Below are 23,314 nucleotides of genomic sequence, written 5' to 3'. Positions count from 1 at the left end.
GAAGAGCAGCCAATAAGGAATTATAACAACCCTTGAGGTGACACAGCCATTAATGAAGGAAGAAAGAAAAAGATTTCGATATGGCAATGTTTCTCAAACGGTAAAAAAAAAAAACCCTGTCATATTAAATGTGACATGAGTAAAAGGTGAGAGTTCAGAAAGCCTTGGCTCTTGGCAGGGCTGAATTTATCTGACTGTGTGTGTTGATCGGTTCTGCTAATTCCTGCGATTGGGGCTGAGCTCCAGCATCAGCATCACAGCACAGGAGTAGCACCTGGTTGCCGCTGCTGAGATCTGTGCCAAGGGCCAAATACACCGAAAATAAGGTCAATGCCATACAGGACCAAGGGTCGGGATGTAATTTTCAGCATGACACTGGTGCTCGTAAAGAGTGGGAAAATGAAGCTTAAGCACTGTGCGAAGTGTGTCACACAGTGATCAGGGTGTCTTGAGCTGATATGTTTTGTCTTTGAATTTCATTATTATCATTGTTCATTATGAGCCGTGTTAGAGGGGTGGCTCTCAGCCCTGGTAAGGATCGGGATCCCGTGGGCTTGGCTGTGTACAAGCAGCAGAGTTAATTCACCCAGAGCTCTTACTCCTGTCACCACACACCAGACGATGAAGGAGTATTGCTCCTTCATTGTCACAAGTTGAGAATGGGCAGAGATAAACAACCTGCCCGCCTTTGGCCTTGCTGTGGCCAGGTCTTAAGCATGCAGCCATCTTTTCTGGATTCAATGGGGATGGTAAATTATTAGAAAGTACTATTTGGGGACACAAAAGCGTGATTAAATACCTGTTTGCTGGTATCAAAGGAGATAGAGACTAGTCTGAACTTCTTTCACTGTGTGAGCTATATCCTGGTGACTAATGAATACTTCTCCATTGTATTTAGTTGAGCTAGAGGTTTCTGCCGTGCTCAGCTGCACTGGCTGGCAGCAGGACAGCGTGGTTGTGCCCCCAGCCTGCTGCACGCCGCTCTACACATTACGGCATATGAAGTGAACTGCAACACATACCCTGTTTCATCCAGCGAAGAGGAACCAGTCTCGTTCCTAATCTGTGAAATTTATGACTGATGGATGCAAAGAGCACCCGAGCCCACTCTATGAGCCTCCAGGTGCCATGTGCCTACACGGCTAAAGGTGGGGGGAGCTGGAGCTGTGCCTTCTATGAGGCTTTTGTTATCAGCATACCCCATGTGTGTTCTTCCCTCCTAATTCCCCCATTACTACTGAATTTCAGAATATAAAACTGAGCTGTCTAGGTTTGGTAGATCTTACAGTTTCAAATATCTTCCTTCCTTCCAGTCCCCTGGGCTTAATTCCAGTTCAGGCAGTGTTGCCAGCCCTCAGCCCCCAGCCCCCAGCCTTTCCTAAAGAAGCTTCCCATGCATAATTAAACCCTAACACTCAGCCTCTGCTTTAACACTCACCTACCTGGAATGGGCTTTGACTTAAGTCACCGTGTCTCCCAGAGCCCTCCTGGTCATGTCTCACACCCACGTGGGAGCAGAGGGTCTCATGGTCACCTGGGGATGGTGCAGCCTGAGAGGACAGCGATGACACCTGAATCCTGGGGAGTGGGAATATGTCAGGTTGGTTTTCTTGGGGTAATTTTGCTTTGTCTTTCAAAGGCTTCACTTTGCATGACCATAAGGCCATAAAAAGTGTTTCAAGATATTTGACGTTTTCTTAGACTGATTCATCTTTCATACAGCCTTTGACTGTGCTTTTCATCAGAGCTACCTGAACATGCCAAAGCACTTTACCAGGGTGAATAAGTATCTTTACCCACAACTTAAAATAACAAGGAGTAGAGACACAATTTGGCAGAAACGGGACTAGAAATCACACATTGTTGTTCTTTGTCCAACTCCTGTTTTGCTGCACCACATTACTGAACCCGACATAGGTACTGGTGGCAGACAGACATTGCTTTTATTGTTAGTTATTATCATGATCTTTATATTTCCGTGGTACAGGCTATCACGTAACTTTGCATTGAAAGGTTGCCTGTGGCATGCTGCACCAAAATCAGGACTTTCTTTCTCCTTTTCAAAGCCCTCGATTCCACTGGCCCTGGTAAGAGGGAGACTGCAGCACAGTGTGTGGCCACAGTTTACCTGGATTATTGGCCTTCGCTCCCACCACAGGTTCCCCAGTTGTGCTCGCTTTCCAAGCTGACTAGCAGCATCTCTTCACTTAGGGGCTTGTTCGTATAATGAATGTCAGGGCTCTAGTAGCTGCTTGAAACTAGACTGAAAAATAACCTGGTGGTGCTGAGCACAGCCAGGATGTTTCAGGGCAGCACGTTGAAGGATGACAACCAAAGTCCTTCTGGGCTGAGGTGCCCTTGCTCGGGGGACACATGGGAGCAGCAGGAACAGTTGGGAAAGATGTGAACTCAGGGGTGATTGGGGTTTGAGGCTTTCTTGTATGAAAGCATAGCATGGTGCACAGGGTAGATCCTAGTTTCAGATTGCCTCATCTCCCCAAAATGAGCGACTCTCCTGTTTTCCCTTTATTTTTGCTTCTCCTGTATGGTCAACCCTTAAGCTCACAGGAAACCCACCTGTCTGCTGCCTTCCAGGTTCAAAAGAGGGACAGACGTGAAGATCTATTTGCCTGCAGCCCTTCCCCACCCAGAGCCTGTAAGCAATGAGAAAGCTGCATCTTCTCTCCGTGGAAGAGTCTTTTTAGGTTAAGACTCTTTCTCCTTAAGGGGGATTTTGTGAGTTGGTTTCTTTCTGCCCAGAGCTGCTTCACTGTGGAGGGTTTTAAAAGTACTGGGGAAGAACCCTGGGGTATCACGTGCGGAGTAAGAGAGCTGCTCTCTCCTTAGTGGGAGCCAGAGGCTGGGACACCAGGAGGGATGTGCTGTAGGCACAAGCGGTCACTCACCTCTCGCTGACTTTGCAAAGTCTCTCCGGTGGCAGATGTTCCCCAGCCTCTAGGAACAAGCATGTGTTTTGTGGCTTAAACTTCAAGCGTGTTTCTGCTCCAGGAGGAGTCGCAGACCCAGCAGCTGCAGCGCTGGTGGGGTGGCCATGGCCACCGCTACATGTTGTTGTGCATCCTCCACGTTTCTCCACAGCTCCTCCACCAAGTGCAATGCTCCTGTGGAGCACCTTGGGGCTGGCCATCATTCCACCCAAAGTTCCCGGGAGGAAGTCAGGATTTAATCTGGAATTTTGTATTTGAGAGATTCCTGTCTTACCTTCTCTAATGGGTGTGCAGGGCTCAGTCTGTTGCTCTGTTTTTGTTTTATGTAGAGACCATACACTCTTTAGTCTCCATGGACTTTACTTCCCTCTTGCTTTTCATCCTTTTTCCTTTTTCTCCTCCTCCATCCTTCAGTCTGATCTGCGTATTTTATCCACCTGCTGTCTTTCTTTGAATAGTAAAACTCACGTTTAGTATTACATGTTGGTTCAAAACTTAATGTCATGGGCTGCCTAATTCCTGGGGCTTTCTGAAATATTGCTGTGATAGAAATAAAGAATGTCACCAGCTCTTGCTGTTTCTCTTCTGGAAGGGTCTTCTGTCTCTCCTGAAAAGCCTGTAAACAACCCTGGATACATCTAAGAAAGCCCTGCCCTCATGAAACTGAATGAACAGCTCCTTGATTCATTTGAAGATGATGATAAAAAAGACAAAACACAAATAGCTGAGATCAGCCATCTGATCTTTCACCTTTGCGTCCAGATGAAAACACAGATTCTTAACCTTTGAGCCCTTCAAATGATTTCCTGATGAGCTTCGGCAATGGCAACAAGACTTAAGCTGCCACAGTTCAAGGAAAGTCAGGTTGAAAGCCTCTTTTATAATTCACAGCTTTGGGATTTAGTTCTATATGACAACTGTTTTTAATAAAATATTCGTTTACCTTGTCAGGAAGCTGATTTTTCATGGCTGTACTCAGGAAGGCAGGTAGGTTACGCTTCCGTAGCAGGGGTCTCAGCAATAAGTTGCTATCTGCATGGGCAATACTGCTACCTGCCCCATCGAGGTCAAGATCTTGACTGTGCAAGAAATTAGGAAGAATTATTTCTAAGCATGTGAAACGCATACAGACAATTGTTTTCCAGACACTTCCAGTTGTCAAAAGTTATAAGTGAGGAGTGATTATATGGTCTCAGGGCAGACCTGGTCCTGCTGGTGGTTTATTTACTGGATGGCTTAAGGAAGGAAAGCATCCAGCTAAAGTTTGGTGGTATCTGGGATATAACTTGCATGTAACTAGAGCATTGCATACAGCAGTGTGGTCTGGAGCCAGCAGAGTTATTCTGAGGTACCCTTCAAAATCTCACGATGAGTTACCATTTACAGCAACGCTTCCAGGCTTTTTTAGACTCTGTATAAGCCACAGGTTTGTATGGAAGTTCCTGTTTGGATAACATTTATGGGAACATCTCCAGAAGGTATCCAGAACACCTTTCAGGTAGTGTATACTCTCTTCCAGTTCCACAGACGCTTGAGGGAAAAGTGGCACATGTTATGACATTCATATCACCCTCCTCAAGGCTGTAAGTGCCCGATGTTTTTCTTGCAGAGACTTGTTGTATACCAAGAAAATTTCAGGGGTTTTACTGAACTTACTCTTGATGCTCCCAAAGGAGAAATTAACCCAACATCTTGACATGGTTACTAGAAAGAGTTTTTCTCTTTGACTAATTGTCCAAATAAGATTTCTGCCTATAACAATTTCTTCCACAAGAGCCTTACTATTTGCCATGCTTTAAATTTGACTTCCATAAATCTGGACATAAGAAATGTATCCACCTCAGTGGGATACATGGAGTTCCTTTAAAACACACCTCAAAAAAATCTAAGCTCTTGTATTTTGACAAGCTCTTTCATGGTTCTTTACTACTGAAGGCAATTCTAAGAGATGCTTCAGACAGAAAGTTGGAGTTCTTAGTCTTTGTGAGAACAGATGATTCCTGGAAAAGCTAGATTGTATAGAAAAAAAAATAAAAAGCTGAGTTCTATGTATAAAACTTTATTACCAAATCAAGGCAACTCATCTAATATCTGGAGGTTTTCTTGTTGAAGTTAAGAGCAAATCAGCAGGAGTTTTTTAACAGACACTTTGTGGACTCTGTCCATATTAACATGATCAGCTTTATCTGCAAGTGCCCATATCTAGGAACATTCTTCTCAGCTCTCTAGCAGCTCTTGTTCGGGATGTTAAATGAATTATACCTAGAATACACTGGTTAAGTTTTCTCTTTTTTAGCCTCTTTCCCCACTCTTTCTCCTACAGAGGGTGATGATCTGAAAAAAAAATTACTTTTGTGAAGGAAAAAAAAGTTTCTCAAGCTCTGCTCCAGGCTAGCAGGGCTCCAAGCTTCCTGATGGACACAATCCTACAATCCTTCTGGACGGAAGTGCTTTCTTGAGATATCACAGAAATCAGTAAGAATGGGATTTCTCAACTAAATTCTGCTTTTTGCACGTCTGAGACCTGGCATCACAACCTCCATCTCAACAGCCAGCTCTTCTGCTTCTTCTGTAGCAAAGCCAAGAGCATTCAGATCAGAAGCAGCCTGGCCACAGAGACATTTCTAGCTTCAGAGGACATGGGTCCTTCCACAAAGGAAAGCTGTGGGTCCTAAAGGTTAAATGGTGTCAGATAGAGGTGTCAGACAATGGAAACACCAAGCTTCTGCATCGTCTTACCAGAGCCTTGACTGTGATTGATGTTGATGGACGTATGTTAAATCCCTGTACCACTATCCAGCACCAATATTTAGGTAGGGCTAATGTCTGTCTACCCATTCCTCATTACTTTCTCACGGTTTGAATACAATAGTTCCAGAAACTGATACCAACTTTTTAAGGAAATATGTCTCATATTCCATATAGATATAGACTACTTCTGAGTGCATAAAACAGCTATCAGATCTGTGAGATCCCATCTTACTGGTTTATGTCATCTTATTTGGTATTCTGACAGGAAAAATAACTTTATATTTCTTACTTGCATTTAACCTCATCAGCTTCCCACTATTTCATCTTGCACTCGTCCTACTGTCAGGAGGACACATATTTTGGAGTACTTAATACAGATCCTCCAGACAAGTGCTTTCCTGTCCCTCCATGACAGGAATTTGTTTGTATGTGTGCATTTGGGGAAGGTTGTCAGCCTCACTTTTAACCCGAAGAGCCCAGTTTCAGTCTGGCCACTGCTCTCTGACTCTGCCTGGATGAATTTCCTCTGGCCCAGTTTCCTCACTCCCAGGGATGAACAGGCACAACCCCTTATTTCAAACAAAGTACCAGCCATTTTGGAGAGATGTGTCACCAGAAACAGCAATTTTTACTTGTCAGAACTTGAGCAAACTGAAGGAGGGCAGGTTAGGACTGACTGGCAAAGACCGACCTCTCTCTTGTGCAGCTGATGGTACAAGGAGTTGCTTGTATTCATGGTCATTCAGTCCACGTCTTGCAGAGTTTGTGGCATGGACGAGCCCATATGGGAAAGGAGAGAACGAGAAGCAGAGATTTTCTGTGCACATTATACCGTGGGTATCTTCTTGTTTCTAATCCTGCCTGTATCACAGGGAGGGCTCCCACCTCTTCTTCATACTGAGGCAGGGACCTCTTCTGCAGGTCTCTGATCTAGCAAAACTGGAGTCCCAGACATGCTTCTGCACAGTGTTTTCTGTGTGTCATGGCAAGGGAATGCAATGCTCACTCTGGCAAAGCAATTTTGCAGGAGCTGTTTCACTGGCAGGTTGCAGACTTCCTTCTTTTGGAGGTAGTTACCTCCAGATAACTCCAGGTTACCTGAAATCTCCGGGTCATGATTGGAAGGACAATTTTGAAGTTATTAAGGTGTAATCCTTGAAGCAAATTTAAGTTCTTCATCATGTGAAGGCTTCTGAATTAAGGCAAAGAACAGAGAAATAACTAAGGCAGAGCTAGGACACAGTCTGACACTACGTAGCCCATTCAGTAACATGTAGTCCAAGGTTCACGGATGTCTAAAGGGCTGAAGCTTGGTCCCTGCCTTTTCTAGAAATGAAGACTCTGTGCCACTGTCCCCTCCAAGTCAGTTGTGTCCTGCTGAGTGCTTGTGTGTTTTTCAGGAAAGGCTCTGAAACACCAGGGAGAAGCAAAGAGGGAAAGTCTAAGGAGGATCCAGGGTGTAGAAGAGAAGGGAAGGGCTGGGGCAAAGCCAAGACAGCTGAAAAAAAAACATAAGGAGTGAGGAAATATGAGAAGAATAAAGAAAAGAGAGAGAAAAGGCCTGGTGTGGATCAGGGGTTAGAGGAGGGCTGCGCAAGACACAAGGGGTACCAGGAATTGGAGAGAAGAAAACCTAAACCAGTTGAGCACATGAGCAGAGAGGAGCTATAGGTGTACTGGGGAAAATTAAGTACTCGTGGGGTTTTCTGACAAGAATTACCTTTTTAGGAATTTTTTCATAAAAGCAACTGGCACTAGCAAAATTGTTAAAAACTAAGAATGTGTTGACTGTCCCTCCCCCAAACAATAATGATGGTAGTGCAGGTGGCAGTGGAGCATCTGCTGAGGGATGCAGGAAACACTGGGCTGCACTTCTTTTCCCCTAAAATGTGAGAAAAATTATTTAGAGAATTGAAAAGAAACCAAGATCCCCAAAGGAAATTAAATAAAACGTAAGTTTAAACCAACTTACAGGGAGGGCAGAGGAAAAACTCAGGTTATTGGAAAAGAATAGGCCAAAATGCAAACTCAAACACTGATATCAGGCATCTGTTTTACAACAGTGCTCTGATGGAGCCAGTGGTGAATATACAGACCTGAGCGGTGCCCTGGGAGCATTTCGTGCTCTGTTGACCTGCCGCAAGATGCAGACCTCGCTCCAAACATGGCATTCTCCAAAGTGGAGAAACCTCTGCAGAGACTCCAGCTGGCCCAGATAAGCCTGGCTGGGGAAATGGGTGAAGATCTGGGGAGCCTAACTTTGTCCCCTTCCCTCTATAGCAGCGAGCCGCGCACACAGGTGTGTGTAGAGCTTTCTTGCTGCCCATACCCCGCCCATCCCCACTCTGTTTTACATATTGGAAATACATTTAGGAGGCATCCCAGACATGCTCTGGAAAAGGATGGCTTTTATGCTGACCCAATTTCCCAGCGTGCCTACTGAGAGCCCCATGTGCCAAGCAGGGTCCAAGGCATCAGGCATCCCCAGCACGGCAGCCTACGTGATGAGAGGATCTTCAGTGCTGGGGATTAGAGCTCCCTCCTTTCCTAAGGCGTGCACTAATACTTCTGAGGAAATAAGGGTGCTCTGAGTCCTGCCAGGAGTGGGACAGGACAAGCGGGTGGGCTAGGGAGGGAGATGGGAGGAAAGCCAATTCTGGAGGCAGCCAGGAGCCCCGTGGGGATGCAGGTGACAACTCACTTCTCCCTTGGGGTCCTGCCTGGAGGTTCATGCACTGCCCGCCCTCCACCTGCAAGGCTAGGGAAGAGGAAGGCTTTTATCCTCCTCTTCACTCAAAGACTTACATGCTAAAATCGGTGGTGCTGTCTGAAGCACAGCGAAGTTTCCTGTGGGTTCTCAAAATCCCAAGTCCCAGGGCTTGCATTACAGCCCCTGCCTGGGGTGCCAGGTCCCCTCCTCCTGCAGGGCTGGCAGGGCCAAAGACTCGCCTCTTGGTGACGCCCAGCGCAGCAGTTTTCTGGAGTCTTTTGATATGATGGCTGCAAGAAACCCACTGTCAGTCACACACCGCATGCGTGCATTGCAGGTCTAGAGGTCTTGTACTTACTCATTCTTGCCACAGCTCCAAGTTTTCATTTTCTTGCCCCGGGAAATGCGCTTAATTATTTATTTGTATTGGACCAAGGCTTGTAATACTTGGGTGCACACTACAAAGCAGCATGCAAAGAGCTATTGCTGGCTGCCGTCACCCATCAGCCCCCTGCTTACCCCAGGCCCCTGACAAGATAACTAGCCCCATCGACTGCACATAAAGATACATATTAAGAAAAAAGAAAGCTGAGGTCCTCCATGCTTGTAGCCCTGTTGAAAGCAATTGAGTTGATGTGCCTGGAAAAGTTAACCTGCCGTGAGCCAGTTCTTCCTTCGGTACACGCTAAAATGGCTTCAGCAGGGACATGCCCCAGGAGTCAGCTGGGGCTTGGGCAAGAGGACAAAGGCTGCTTTGCTGTGGGCTTTGCTGCCACAAACGGCACCCAGCCAGGTCATGCCTAGGCACCCAGGCAGCCATGGTGCCGTCGCCATCAGCTGGTGGCCACCGCAGTGTTGTCCTTCTGGTGCAGGGTGTAGGAGGTGCTACTGGGCATTGGGACAGCATAAAAGTTAATTAAAGCTGGTGCTTTTGGAATTTAATTAATGCTGTTTGCCTGTTTGCTGTAGGAGCTCAGCCTGGCAAGCCTGCAATTTCAGTGGTGTCATCTGCCAGAGCTGAGCTCTGCTGTCACCTTCCTTTGTCTGGGCAACAGCTCTGCAGGCAGGCTGGTGGCCCTGCCCCGGGCTCAGTGCTCCGACTTGTGTCTGCCTTTATCGATATCCACAAAACTGTCCCTTTCACTGACCTTGGGATGCCTGAGAGTTTGCTAGATGGCTTCTCTCGTGGCATCCTTCTGGTGGGATCACTGCAAAGCCAGGTCCTGTCTGGAGCAGGTCAGAGCTGCAGAGCAGCAGTTCGTAGCTGGACAAGCAGGACTGGAAGCACCGGGGATGGCCAGTGTCCAGGTCACCCCCAGGTATCACGGGGGGCCTTGATTCAAGCTGTGATACGGAGTCAGACAAGAAGCCAGGGTTCCCCTGGGTGTTCAGCAGACCACATATTGGGGTAGGTGTTCCTCACCCTGGAGCTTCTCTCTCTGGGTTCACCTTGGAGAACAGATGGGATTGCATGTCTTTGGGGAAAGCGCTCAGTGCTGGCAGGGAATTGCACCCATGAATGTTGAAATACTCATGCAAAAACCTTGTGCCAAGGGTAGTTGCCACAAAGGCTTTCCACACAGCCACTGAGCATGTTCTTCAGCTCCCTGTGTGCCAGGCTGGGGCTGCCGTTGGGCCAAGTGGTGGGAACACCCAGCGTGTCCATCAGCATCCTCCTCCCAGCTGGGCCCTCGGGTATTCGCCCATCCAAAGGAGACCCCAACCCATGGCGTGGCCACTCTGCCCATGCCACACTCATAGCTGGGGTGCCTCTGAGCAACCCCTTGTGCTCACCTTCACCCCTGCTGCTCCTGCCTAACTAGAGCGCTGTGCCACAGGCGATCACAGGAGGAACCTCAAGAAATGCCTACTTTTTATCCTAGCTTTGACAATATTTTTCCTTATTCTTAAAGAATAAGACATACTGCTGCTTTCTTCCAGACCCCATGCATCTCCCTTGCCAAGGGATATGTGTTTTGCAGCTCTCTGCTCAGGAAGCAGTGCAGGAAATCTGTTGTGCTGGACCATAGTGAGTTTTTTTCACCCACAACAGGAGCTGGGTTTTGAGCAGCAGAGGATATATTAATCCTCTCCAGAAGATCTCAGAATCAGTCTGGATGGCACTGGGACTATGGCATGGGTCTGGGAGTCCAGAAAGCTCTTTGCACTGCCTGGCTCTGCCACCAACTTCTTACATGACCTCAGGCATATCACTTTGCCGATTCCTACCTTGATCTTCCCACCTGGCAAGTGGAGATAATACCACCCTGCCTTGTACAGCTATTGGGAAGATAAGTTTGTCATCGTTTTTTGAGGTACTGAGATGCTATGGGAGGTGGATAATGAGACAGACAGAAAGATAGCTAGATAAATCAATCTCTTCTCATTCAAGTGAAAACAGGCACTGCAGGTGCAGTGTTTGAGATTAATCATAAGAAAAATTAGTTTCCTCAGTATCTTTTTTCAGGAGAAAGAAACAGCCATAGGGCCCAGTCCTGAAAAGAGTTATGCACATGAGTAACCTTAACTTGAATTCAAAGGGAAACTTTGAAACGCAAGTAAAACAAGTCGTGTGAGCAAGCGTGCACTCCAGTTGCAACTTCTGAAAATGCTTAAATAAATGATGTGTCCCAGCTGACACAGGTCCCTGAGTCACTGGCATGCTTTTAAATATTTCCTTCAGACATTTATTTCTGCCCTTTTTTAGCCAGCTGCTTTATTAGCAGCTGGCTTTCTGAGAAGCAGTGGGTTCTAGCTTTCTTTGCAAATAAAATGAAACAAAAAATAAACAAAAACATGTTGCTGATGGGCCTTACGCATACCATGATTTTATATATGCTAGAGTTGTATTATTAATTCAAACTAACCTGTTTTGCTTTCAACATCGTAAGTTTGCCCTATGCAAAACCTTGTCAGATAGATTTACATTCTTTTGTTTTTCTGTTTGTCATACCAGAAAAGGGAAACTTTAAAGGCAGCTAAGTGTTATTTGAACTTCTCTACCACTATGTCCTATAGGAATTACTTTTTTTTTTCTCCAGACCAGAACATGGAGCCTTTTAATAGGCCAGACTGGAGTCAGAAACTGAATAGGGTTATATATTCAGTTGCCATAGTTGCCATATGGTGCCAACACTGAATGAAATAAAATAAAAGTCCAGAAGGACTGGGAGTCAATATTGGGGCAGCCCGCACAACGCTAACTCTGGGACAAAACCCCCAGCCCTTCTGGAGGATGGCAAAAAAAACCCCAGCCCCAAATGGCCGAGAATCTGCTACAAAGGCAGAAGAAAAGTCTCTCCAAAAGAGAAGCTAAAGCAGCGCTGTGTTGGGATATGTCTGCACCCAGGAGGAGCGGGAGAGCCAACCAAGGCGGTACGGGAAGCGGAGAGAGAAAAACTCATCCGAGCGTGAAGTGGCGAACAGTCCGAACAATTGTCGCGACAAGAGGAAACGCGTCTCAGCCCGGCTCAACCTCGCCTATCCCGGATGAACAATTAACCGGCCAGGGTCTGCTGGCATCAAAGGCAGCTCAAAGGAAACCGGGGGGTGAAGGCTCTACGGAGAAAAAGAGCGAGGAACTAAAACCAAGTGGATGTAAACAAATATGACAGGACTGTAAGGCATCCGATGTGGGCTTAGGGATGGGGAAGATATTATAAACCTGCTGGGTTTCAGTGTGTGTTGTGAAAAGGGTGGCTGGGACTGTGGTATTTTACAGATGGAAGAACAAAAGATTTTAGGCGGTAATAGCAGGTGATGGGGGAAAAAGGGGGGAGAAAAAAAAAGGAGACAAAAAAGAAAAAAAAACTAAAATAAAAAGAGGAGAAAAAAGTAACCCCCCCAACTGTATTTACAATTTCTTATGGTTCAACATTCACAAAGTTACAAGATGCTCACTAGGCTGAGCACAATTCAGAGCACCCTTGCATTGATATTTCTTCCACTTTTAGTTAACAGAGCCCTCCCATTCTAATTAAAATAGCTTCATGAGGACTGAGAGTTGATTCCAGAAACTCAAGCTATCAACATTTGCAGGTTTATATATAGAGAGAAAAAAAAATTAAGCTACCAGGAAGCTAGCACCCAGGAGTGCCAATATTATCAGGAAAATTAGAAGGGCTTTGAAATCGCTCCCAAGTGTCTTGAGGAACTTTGAGCCGCATCTGCTGCCTGCAGAAAGCGGGTCTCAGGGAGTAAAAAGGCTGCGGAGATTTACCCCTGTGCAGGATCTGGCCCCAGTTTCAGCTATATTCAGATGAAATATATAAGATGTGCCAAAATGTTGTCCATGGATTGATTGTAACCTTGTAGCTGCATTTGCTGGAAAACAATTAAAAAATATCAGCCCTGAAGCTAACAAAAGGAGCAGCATCCCCATGCCCTTCTGGAAGCGGATTTAATGCCAGAAACAAGGCAAGGGACAGCAAAAAACCCGCCTGGATGTAAATCCATAGGCAGGTATTTTTATATGTCATCAGGGGAGAAATCTGGTAGATCTAAAAGGTTGGTACGTGCCGTGCATACTGTATTTAACAAAAGTCTGTGGAGGAGGAGGAATACTGTACTGGCACCAGCGTGAGGGGAAGCAGGGGGACTCCTGCAAGAAACCATAATTAAGCTGCAAGAGACTCCTGCTCCTCTCAAAATGAAGAACGGAGAGAACAAGAAGCGGCCAATGTGGCTTCATAAGGGACTGTGCAAAGATCTGAGGCTTTAATTTTTTTTAATTAAAAAAAAAAAAAGCTGTAGTCAAAATTAGAAAGCAAGAGGGGGGCAGGGGAAGGAGTCAAACAAGCATACTCAAATTCAGTTAGGGATTATAGGGGAAATAATAAGGATAAGGGGAAAAAAAGAATTTAAAGCTAACCAAAGAACTTAAAAAGGGCTTTAAAACCTATATCAAAGGGAAAAGACATTCTGGAGAGACAGTAGGCCCATTAATTAATTAGAAGGGGATTAAATTAAGGGTGAATCAAAAATAGCTGGACTGCTGAACATTTTATATTTTTTTAAAAAAATCTATCCTTTATAATAAGAATAAAAGAAGTTGGGGCTATTTTTCTAGGAAGGTCAAAAAACTTAGTAAAATAAATAAGCAAGCAAAGGTAAAAATAGTGGGAAAACATATAGTAAATAATCTGTTCAATTTTTTCCTGCTGTTTGGTCACAGGCTGTCTGAGAGGGTGGTATTGGTTTCTGAGATGTCTGTTGTTAAATATTTGCACAGTGTTTTCTGAAAATTATTTGTGAAGCATGTGTTGATGCTGAGTTGTTCACTATGAGCGTTTGTTCCTCAAACCTGAGGCATATGAGTTCGTCTGAGTGGACAGGCAGGTCGGGGTTTGTATCGCTCTCGCCTGAGCAAGTGGATGGAAGCCTCCCCACCAGGAGCCAGCTTGCCATCAGCCGGCCTTCTTCATCATCACAGCTTATTTTCGAACAATATTCTTACATATGTACTTAAAACTGGCTTTTCACAAGTAGTCCTACAACATAGCTGTTTACCCAAATGCCTACAGGATCTGAACTGGAATTTCTTAAACACAAGCAGAATAAATAAGGCAATTCAGTTTGACTCTACAAAATACGACCACATATAAACTAACTAGCCTGGATTTCTTCACCGCTAAGGGAATTAGCTAACAAATTTCCTAAAGCACTGATGATTTCTTTTCTTATTGGAAAGCTGAAGAGCTGCAGGAAAATTAGGAAGAAAATGTTAACAATGCCAGAAGAAAGCTTGTTTTCTAGTAAAGGTAACAGATCTACTGTACCAATTCAGGTAAAGGAACAAATACTATAAGAGAAACATCAGTTGGGGCTTGTCTATGTAGGGAAATCAGCCAAAATAAGGCATTCTGCCATTAAAAAAAAGTCATTCTGCCTAAAAAAAAGCAGACTAAGAAACAGCTCTTCTGGAGCACGTCTCCATGTGGGCACTATCACCAGATGAATGTGGTTTTGGTTCAGAATAATTGCATCGTTATTAGAAGAATAATCTTCTAAGTGGAATTTTCCACAACCAAATGCCTTTTACTTTAGAGCAGATGCTCCAAAGAATGCATTTCAGATGTTGGGACTGATTTTATTTCACTGTAGATATTCCAGACATTTTTCTCCAGGTAGATAAATCCTTGCAGCCAGATTTGCAGAGGTTGAGAGCCAAAGGGGGTGTTTCCGTTGGTTTTGGTGGGATCAGGCACTTAAAGTTTAACAGAGCAAACATGTATCATGGATTTAAAAAAAAAGCAAATCTTGACCGGCAAACATTGAGTTCCTTTTTATAGAAATAGAAAATTTGTGAATTAAAGTCTGATGCTCAAAATATGTGGGATTATCCATGTGAGCATGGTTCAGGACTGCTCAGTTGGGTCCTTGGATTTTAATAAAACAGTCACTGCTGTCTCCCAGTGTCTTACACCCAACATTAATCGGATTGACGTGGTTTTGAACGTCTCTCAGCAGAAAGAACTGAGGAGTGGCAGCGAGCTGATCTGGGGGAGCCTCTGGTGGCATCTCAACAGGGCAAGATCCTGACACAAGCCTCAGCCACAGAGATGAGGACATGCAGGTGCACTTGGCAGCCCATGATGGGTTTGCTTCACCAGCGATATTCAGTGCATCCTTTCCTCTGCCCTGTGTCACCCTGTCCCTCCCTGCTACAGCCCCACCACAAATACCTGCTGCTCTTCAAACGTGAAGGATGCTCTCCTTATTATAACCAAACAAGCGTGCCCACATGCACTTCATCCCCTACCTGAGCCCTGTTGACTCCAAGAGGTTATAAGCATGTGCTTCAATGATTTGCTGAATGAGGAGCTTATTTACCAGTTGTTTTAATGATCTAAAAGAAGTGGTGAACGGTTTGTTGATGTAATGCGTAAAGTAAACTAAGCTGGGTGGATTTGGAAATCCCAAAGATGGGAGCAAAATAATGTAAAAGAATCTGAAAAGGCTGGGAAAATGAGTGGAGAATAAAATGAGATTCAACATAGAAAATAGAAGCTACTACATTTGTGGAAAAATAATCTAAACCCCAGATATTCAATCAGTGATAAAAACCCGAGAAGCAGTAATGCTGCAAGAGATCTAGAGATGATAGTGTGGAGTAAATTAGACATGAGTTTGCCTTGAGATATGGCAGCAAAAAAGGCCAATTTGATTTGGGGCTGAAGACATCACATCACAGCGCAAGAAGGTAATAGTCCGTCTGCATATGGCTCTGGTGTGGTAGCGCCTGCAGTATTTAATTATGGGCACCACGTTACCTGAAAGATCGTGACAGATTGAAAATTATTCAGAGGAGAGCAATAAAAATAGTTCAGAGTCTGGCAGGATTGAGTTATGAACAAAGGGAGAGTTACATGAACGCAGAACCCTCGCCGATGAGGTGCTTATCCCCGCAAGCAGGAGCAGGCGGTGGCAAAGCTGGGGTTGTCTTCCACTGTTTCTCTCTTGTATGAACACAGAACTGGTAAGTTCATGGGCCCCAGTGCTGGCAGCGTCTGGTGAAGGAGCGGGTGTGCAGCAAAAACTTGGCTGCAGGACCCCCTTGAGATGTGCATTGCAAAACAGGAGCAGAAAAGAGAAGAAATTAGAAAAAAATCAAATATTGGAGCTCAAGTTTGTGTTGCTGGCTTCTCTGAAACCTCTGTTTTGGGGTGCTAAGTCAGGTGGCAATAGATACCTCAGGTGCAGGGAAGGGAGACTGAAACACAGATCATGGCTTGGTGGACACCCCTCAAATGTAGCACCCGCTCTGCCTCCAGCCCAGGGAAGGAGGGAGGCAGCAGAGCCAGGGGGTGAACGCACAGCTTGGGGCAGCCAAGCCTTTCTCCCTGCAGCTGACCAGCCTGCGGGCTACCAGGGAGGGATGGGTGGAAGCTCCTGAGCAACAGCAGGTTGAAGAAACAGGAGGGAATAGGCATGGGACGGTGCAAACAGCAGGATAGAGGGATGCTTGGGGAACAGCAAGAGAGCGGAGAAAAGGTTGAGGATAGAGGGATGCAAGACCAGAGCATTTGCAGCTCCAGTACCCAACCCAAGAGAAAATCTGGAAAATTGATGCTTTTGTGCTGATTCTGATCTTCTTTTTTCATTTTCTTTCTTTCTTTTTTTTTTTTTTTGTGTGGCAGGATGCATGTGTATTTGTTGAGATGGGATAAATGGAGAAAAGGTGCTTCACAGAAGCTAGAGGACAGGAAGAGGAGCCAAACCAGGGAGCCCAGGTATACAGAAATACAGAAGAGGCTTGGGAGCTGATAAAAAGATTTATGGAGAGGAAGAGGAGCCTTGTTTTGCTTTCTTTCTAAAAAAAATGAATTTGCTGGGGAGAAATAGTAAGAAAGGGCCAGGATAAGAGCTCGTTCTTACAGTGAGCGAAAATCTGGTACAGAGAATTTTGCAAATATTGGCAACATCAGGGAGTGACAAGGTAATGTAATGGGGTGCGATTCTGAAGAGAGGTTTTCTGCTACCAGGGGCAAATGTGGATGCTCCTTTCCAAAATCTTCCTAATATTCTAAATCATCCTTTGATGCACCTTGTCAACAGAACTGTTGAAAAGCACAATTTAAAGCTATGAGGAGTGGGTAAATAACTTGCAAACAGAAACAAGCTATTCTCTGCTGGTGACAGACCTGACAGTGTTGTGTACCTTGAGAAGGCTGGTAAGCTGATAGAACATCACTTAAACACAGCGCCCTCAGTTCCCAATAGCACCTATGGATGAGCTTTTTTTTAGCATAACTCAGTTCTTGCTGATCTATGTTCCATTTTTTACTGTGTAAGAGAAGTGTTTGGTTTATTGGAGAGGATACAGTCGGGGTCTGTTTGGCACACAGACACTGGCAAGCAAATTTTCTGTAAGATACGCTTTATTCTGTGTCTGAAAGTATGATGGCATCAGTGCTTGAGAGCAGATTCATGCTGTATCTTTAAGATTTCCCTGGATTTGGGGCATGTAGATGCCACTTTAAAAGCACTGTCATTTCCCGTATTTGAAAGTGACTCTTTTCTGAATAGTATTTCACTGGGGATTTTCTTTGAGGAGAGAACAGAGCTGGATGAAAAGAGTGCAGATTTACACACTTCTTCTCAAGTTGAGCCACTGTGCAAATGTACTCCATTCACATCTCCCCCTCCTTTTTTTTAATCTCATAAATTTAAAACACATCTAAAATTAGTACAGGTTTTCAGCAGCCCTGATAAATACAAATGCATTTGTTGCTGTCACTGGAAAACTGGTTACAATGTAGGGTGAAATGCTGAGCCTGAACTGAGGGTGCCCAGCCAGCACCCCGTATCCCCCGGGAAGGAGCCTCACCAAACCCAGTGGCTCAGTCACTGGTTAAGGGGGAGAGCTGCTTATAGCCTTTCCATATTTTAGTCAGTGATGGTTCAATATAAAATACAGATCCAATGCGAGGGCCATGATCCTTTCTTCCAAGCAACTGCTCTAGCCTTTGGGCTATGAGCTCATGAGCATCCCTCCCTTAGTGACCCGTAGTGACCTTGCTCTCCCACTCCATTGCTCATTGCTCATTGCTCCAGCCTATAGAAAAAATACCCTTGCCAGCTCCCAGCTCTGCCCTGTAAGCAGGGAGGATGGGATGTGTGTGGCAGGTCACATGCCTCAGTGCAAACCCAGGCGTGGGAGAGAGCAGTGGCCGTAGCAGAGAGGGAAAAGCATGGCAGCTACCACCTGGAGGGTCAGACTAGGCCTGGAAGTGGAAGTCTCATTCTTGGTATTTTATAGGCTTTTATTGATATCAGTGCTTAATGCCTTCATGGTGTACATTAGTAAATACTTCTATTGTCCATGTGTGGTTTAATTCCTTTCCTTTCCTTTCCTTTCCTTTCCTTTCCTTTCCTTTCCTTTCCTTTCCTTTCCTTTCCTTTCCTTTCCTTTCCTTTCCTTTCCTTTCCTTTCCTTTCCTTTCCTTTCCTTTCCTTTCCTTTCCTTTCCTTTCCTTTCCTTTCCTTTCCTTTCCTTTCCTTTCCTTTCCTTTCCTTGCCTCGCCTCGCCTCGCCTCGCCTCACCTCGCCTCGCCTTCCCTCCCTTTCCCTCCCTTTCCCTCCCTTTCCCACCTCTTCCCTCCCCTTCCCTGTTCTCAGTTTACCTCAGAAAAAAATAAGATTTCACTCCTTTTTGCTGCAAAATCCCAGGATTTTCAGGGCTCCGTAGCTCCTACAGGGCCTCATGGCGCCATCTCAAACAGGTCTCTCAGAAAGTTCCCTTCTGAGCAAATAAGTTTTATCATAATAACAAAAAGTTGCATTTTGCCTGCAGGAGGAAGGCAGTGTTGATCAATATGCAGTATGTCCTTGATTGAGAGTGTGAAGTGACCTTGGGGATACAGTAGACTTCAGTGCTGAGGCCTGAGACATTTATGAGTCATCCCACAGGGAAAGGCAAGCATGGTTTGGTCGCTGGGCTCTGAGGAACATGTACTGCAGGTGATGCTGGCAGGGGTTGCAGGCAGTGAAAAAACAAGAGGCTTTTTTATTTTACACATATATAATCTAAATTCTCTTCAATGAAAGTAATCAATTTTCCCATGTAAAAGCTATATGTATATATAAGTTGCTATTAAAATAAGGGGTGACCTGAGAGGGGAAATGTAAGAAAACTGTGGGGGAAATGCCAGAAGAAAAGTATTTCTCCTGATGCTGATAACTGAAAAATGGGCTATTTCAAACAAAATTCCATGGTCTGAAAATCCCAAGCTGACTATTCTGCAATGAAGTGAAACCGTTTGATTTCTGTGGGGGCGACCGGGCAGTGCTGCGGGGCTGGGTGAGCTCTGAAGGGCACGTGCTGTGTCCGGTGCCCAAGGCAGCTCCCTGTACCAGGAGCATCCCCCACTGCTCGTCTAACCCAGCCTCAAAAACCTCCAGTGCCAGATTTTTTACAATACTCCAGGTAACCTCTCCCAGTGCTTAACTCTCTTTATAGTTTGACATTTTAGCTAATATCTAACCTACATTTTTTTTTTTTTGCTGCAAATTAAGCTGATTATTTCTCGTTCTACCCCCAGTGGATCTGGAGAACAACTGATGGTGTTTTTCTTTGCAACAGCCTTTTACATCTTGGAAAACCATTACCCGTCCTCTCTTTCCTAAATTAAACAAACCCAGTTTCATCAGTCTTTTCTCACAGGTCGAGTTTTCTAAACTTTTTCATTGTTCTTGCTCTTCTTTCAACTTTTTCAATCCTTTTTAAGGTCTGGCATCCAAAACCAGACACAGTCCTTGAAATCCAGCTGCTGCTCAGTCCAGTATTAACTTTAACACATTGCAGGAAGGGACGCGTCCTGGGTTTTTCCCCATTTTTCCAGTGTTTTCCCACCATTGGCTATTCAGTTTGAGGTTCAGCACGAGCCCCAGGTCCTTTTCTGGAATATGCCTTTTTGGTAATGAAACTTCAAGGGATTTTAAATGTGCTTCTCCGTCGTGATACCACTGAGGGTTATGATACAGGTTAAATGAAGGTGGAAAAGCTCTACCTGATGCAACACAAAGGAACGTATGTAATCTTTTTCATTTCAGTAAACTCACTTCTAAAACGTCTAGGTTTTAGCATCAAAGACCTAATCCTCTTCAGAAATATATATTACAACATAATAAGTGTTCTTTAGGGCTTTGGAAATCATCCCTTAATAAAGTCGTAGCACAACTTGTAATGTTACAGCTGATGTCAGATGTTAAGAACTCTGTGGTATAAATTAACATACAAAATCTTAGCTTATGGATCAGGTTTTCCAGGTAAGTGGAACGGCTTGTTACGGTTAATTTGAAATACAGGTGATGCCTTTCGTTGGCTTGTTACAACTGGGCAAATTTTTTAAAACCTGAGTATAGTTATTATTTGGCACTTTGCACTTCACTGCCTGTGGACAATTTCTCTCCAAACTTGCTCCACATACATCTTTATAGTAAAAATAATAGAATGCAAGTAGATTTTCCCCTTACGTTGTCTGTTAAAATTAACTCAGAACAATCCTTTAAGGCATTTCAGATTTGTTCAAGTCTTTTATTTATGTGGACTGATTTTAATTTTGAAAATACTTATGCTTTGAGACTCTCATGCTATTAAAATAAAGCTAACAAGATCTTTTTAATGAATCCAGCAATTGTAATAAGGACCAAAATCCTGTGCAGGTCAGATACTTTATGTTACCTTGGTGAAATGATAAATCCAACCATGATATTAAAAGCAAATCATATCTCCTTTATTGCTGTGTTTTCTTTTTCAGTTATTAGTATCATTATTTTCCAAATTTTCAGGAATCCTAGAAGAATTTTAAATTTACTTTTTGTAGCTTTACATCACTAGATGTATTCAACTAAAACAAAGTATTTGAGGGGGAAAAAGACATAAAATGATGGGATTTATTGTCTCAGAATAAAAATTATAAGGGCTCTACTTTTGATTGAACTGTATCAGGATTTCCCTTTAAAGGAAAAATAAAAATTGCTGGTTTTCCAGTTGTAGGAGCCCAAAAATAAAAAAGATACTTGTGCACTGACTAGTAATTCCTTTTCAAACTCTACGATGAGAGCAAGAGAGAGGAGCGATTTTCTCGCCTCCCGTGGGGTCTGGAGTGACTGTGCAGAGCTGAGGGCAGCACCACCAGCAGCACCTGGCTCTGGGTGGCTTTGGCCCCCGCAGAATAAAGCCTTCCTACTCCCATACCCTTCTCCGACATATGTACATATACGTGTGTCATAGAGAGCACACATGGGAAACCATCAGTGTATCTTCTTGAAATGATCAGGATTTCTTGCCTGTGTTTTTCCAATGAATCACCCCCCCTCCCATTACCCAGTTGGCACCTATGGTGTATTGGCACAACCTGAAATATGTTTTCTTTTTTCCCACAGAGAGAATAAATATTAAAAAGTGGTCTATCTTTTTCCAAATGTAGTTTTTCTTCCTCTTTTTAATTATATTTTTTAAATTCATAGAGACAGTAAACAAATATGAAGGAGACCGTACAACTTCAGTAGCTCTTGTAGGCACAATGATATTTTCACAAAGCATCTTATAATTACTGTAACAGAGGCATGTCTATCATGATCGGAGTGTATCAGCTCTCGTGAATACTAGAAATGTGGCTGGTAAGATGCAAGTAAGAGCCTTCCAAGTAATGGGGGTAATTTATGCACCCTTATTATGGAAACATTTTTGAGCTATTGTTCAATTTGGGTTTAGTTTGCTTATTTAAGCATAGAATGTCACTCTGTCATTTCACACTTCTCCACCATCCTCTCTGTTGATTACACTTTGTCTGAGACACACGAAATAATTAGTTATTGATAGAGTTAAGGCTTATGCATAGAAAGAAAAAAAGGGGAAATTTACGCATTAAGAAATGTTGCTGTCTCAGCCAAAAAAGTGTTGCAAAATCATGTAAGAATATTCATCCAGGGTATATTCATCCTGGGAATCTGGTGAGCATTTAGAGCAGATGCAGAGGACAGCCTTGTACCTCTGCTAGCAGTGTAAATACACAGTATCACCGCTTGCCCCATGCTAGAGAGAGTGGTCCATCTAAATCCACGGGCATGCGATGGTGATCTTTTTGATGGGGACAAGTGCTCAGCCCGGAGAAACAGGGGGCAGGCAGGAGCCTGCCCAGCTGAGCCAGCCGTGTTGGGTGTTTTTCATACATTGCAAAGGCATCGCCAAACTAAAGTCTGAGTGAATCTCAAAGGGCATTAGCTCTGTTGGCAAGCCAAGGGGTGGCCCAGACTGATGCCGATGTAGCAGCTCCACAGGAGGGTGGCACCGAACAAGATGAACCTTAAGGACATAGGACGCAAAGCCCAGTGCCTCCTCACCCCTGTGGCCTCTCTCCATCCACCTTGTCGTGCACTGGCCTTCCTGTCCCTTGCACAGCCACGGTGGCTGGTTCACACCCCTGGGAGCTGGCATACAAGCGACACCATGGTAGTAATGACGACGGCGTAAGTACTTGGCTTCCCATCTGCCAGCCCTGCAAACCTCCCAGGGATAGAAGACGCAAGCTCAAGCCTACCCTGCTTCTATTACCTGCCTGTGTTTTTAGGCTGCTCTAATTTGCCAGCATCATGTCAAGTGGGCACCACACAGCTCACAAAATTAGGGATGTGCAGGTGAGGGCACAGTGTCTCTGGCAGATCCCTTCCTGGGACCAGCTAGCCAGCATCAGCCGGCAGTAATTCCCCGAGAGGTCCAAGGAGGGCTGGAGCACTGGTTGGGAGACAGAGATTAGGATGCGGCCCCTCTGCGTTTGCAGTATCACCTTCCTTTTTCCCCAGGCAGCATGATCAGATATAACTATAATTATAGGTATGTTGTCATCTGAGCTGTTTGTCAAGAGAGTTATGTATTAACTATGACTTTCCTGGACTGCAGCAATTTCAGGCAAGCCTGAGTCTCACTCGCAGCTAGCGTTCTTACACATGAGCGGTATTTTTAGCATTTATGATTACAAAAATCTCATGTTTGAGCAAGATCTGAGATAAGATTTTAAGACCCTATTAATCTAATCGTCTCACTGGGATGTATTACCACATGGAAAAACCATGTGGGATGAGATTATAAAAAGTGGTCTTTTTGATCAGAAGATGCTCCGATTTCTGAATACAGAGCCATGAACCGAGGCACGGCTATTGCCAGGCAGACAATCATTGATATCACTATTTAATAAAATGACAGTTTTCCTTCACGTGGGACAAATCCTGCACCTATTGACGTACATAATGTAACTCCCTCGACTGGAGTGCTGCAAGAATAGACCCCTGGGGAGCAGTTAATGTCTGAGGGGACCTGAGTGCCCCCTCCAAATCCCAAACTAGAGGGCACCCTGAGTGGGAAAGGTCCTCCCGAGTGTATGTACTAGTAGGTCAACTACGT

This window comes from Phalacrocorax aristotelis, chromosome 2, assembly GCF_949628215.1.
Source record: "Phalacrocorax aristotelis chromosome 2, bGulAri2.1, whole genome shotgun sequence".
Taxonomy (NCBI): domain Eukaryota; kingdom Metazoa; phylum Chordata; class Aves; order Suliformes; family Phalacrocoracidae; genus Phalacrocorax; species Phalacrocorax aristotelis.
Note: the sequence above shows the minus strand (reverse complement) of the source record.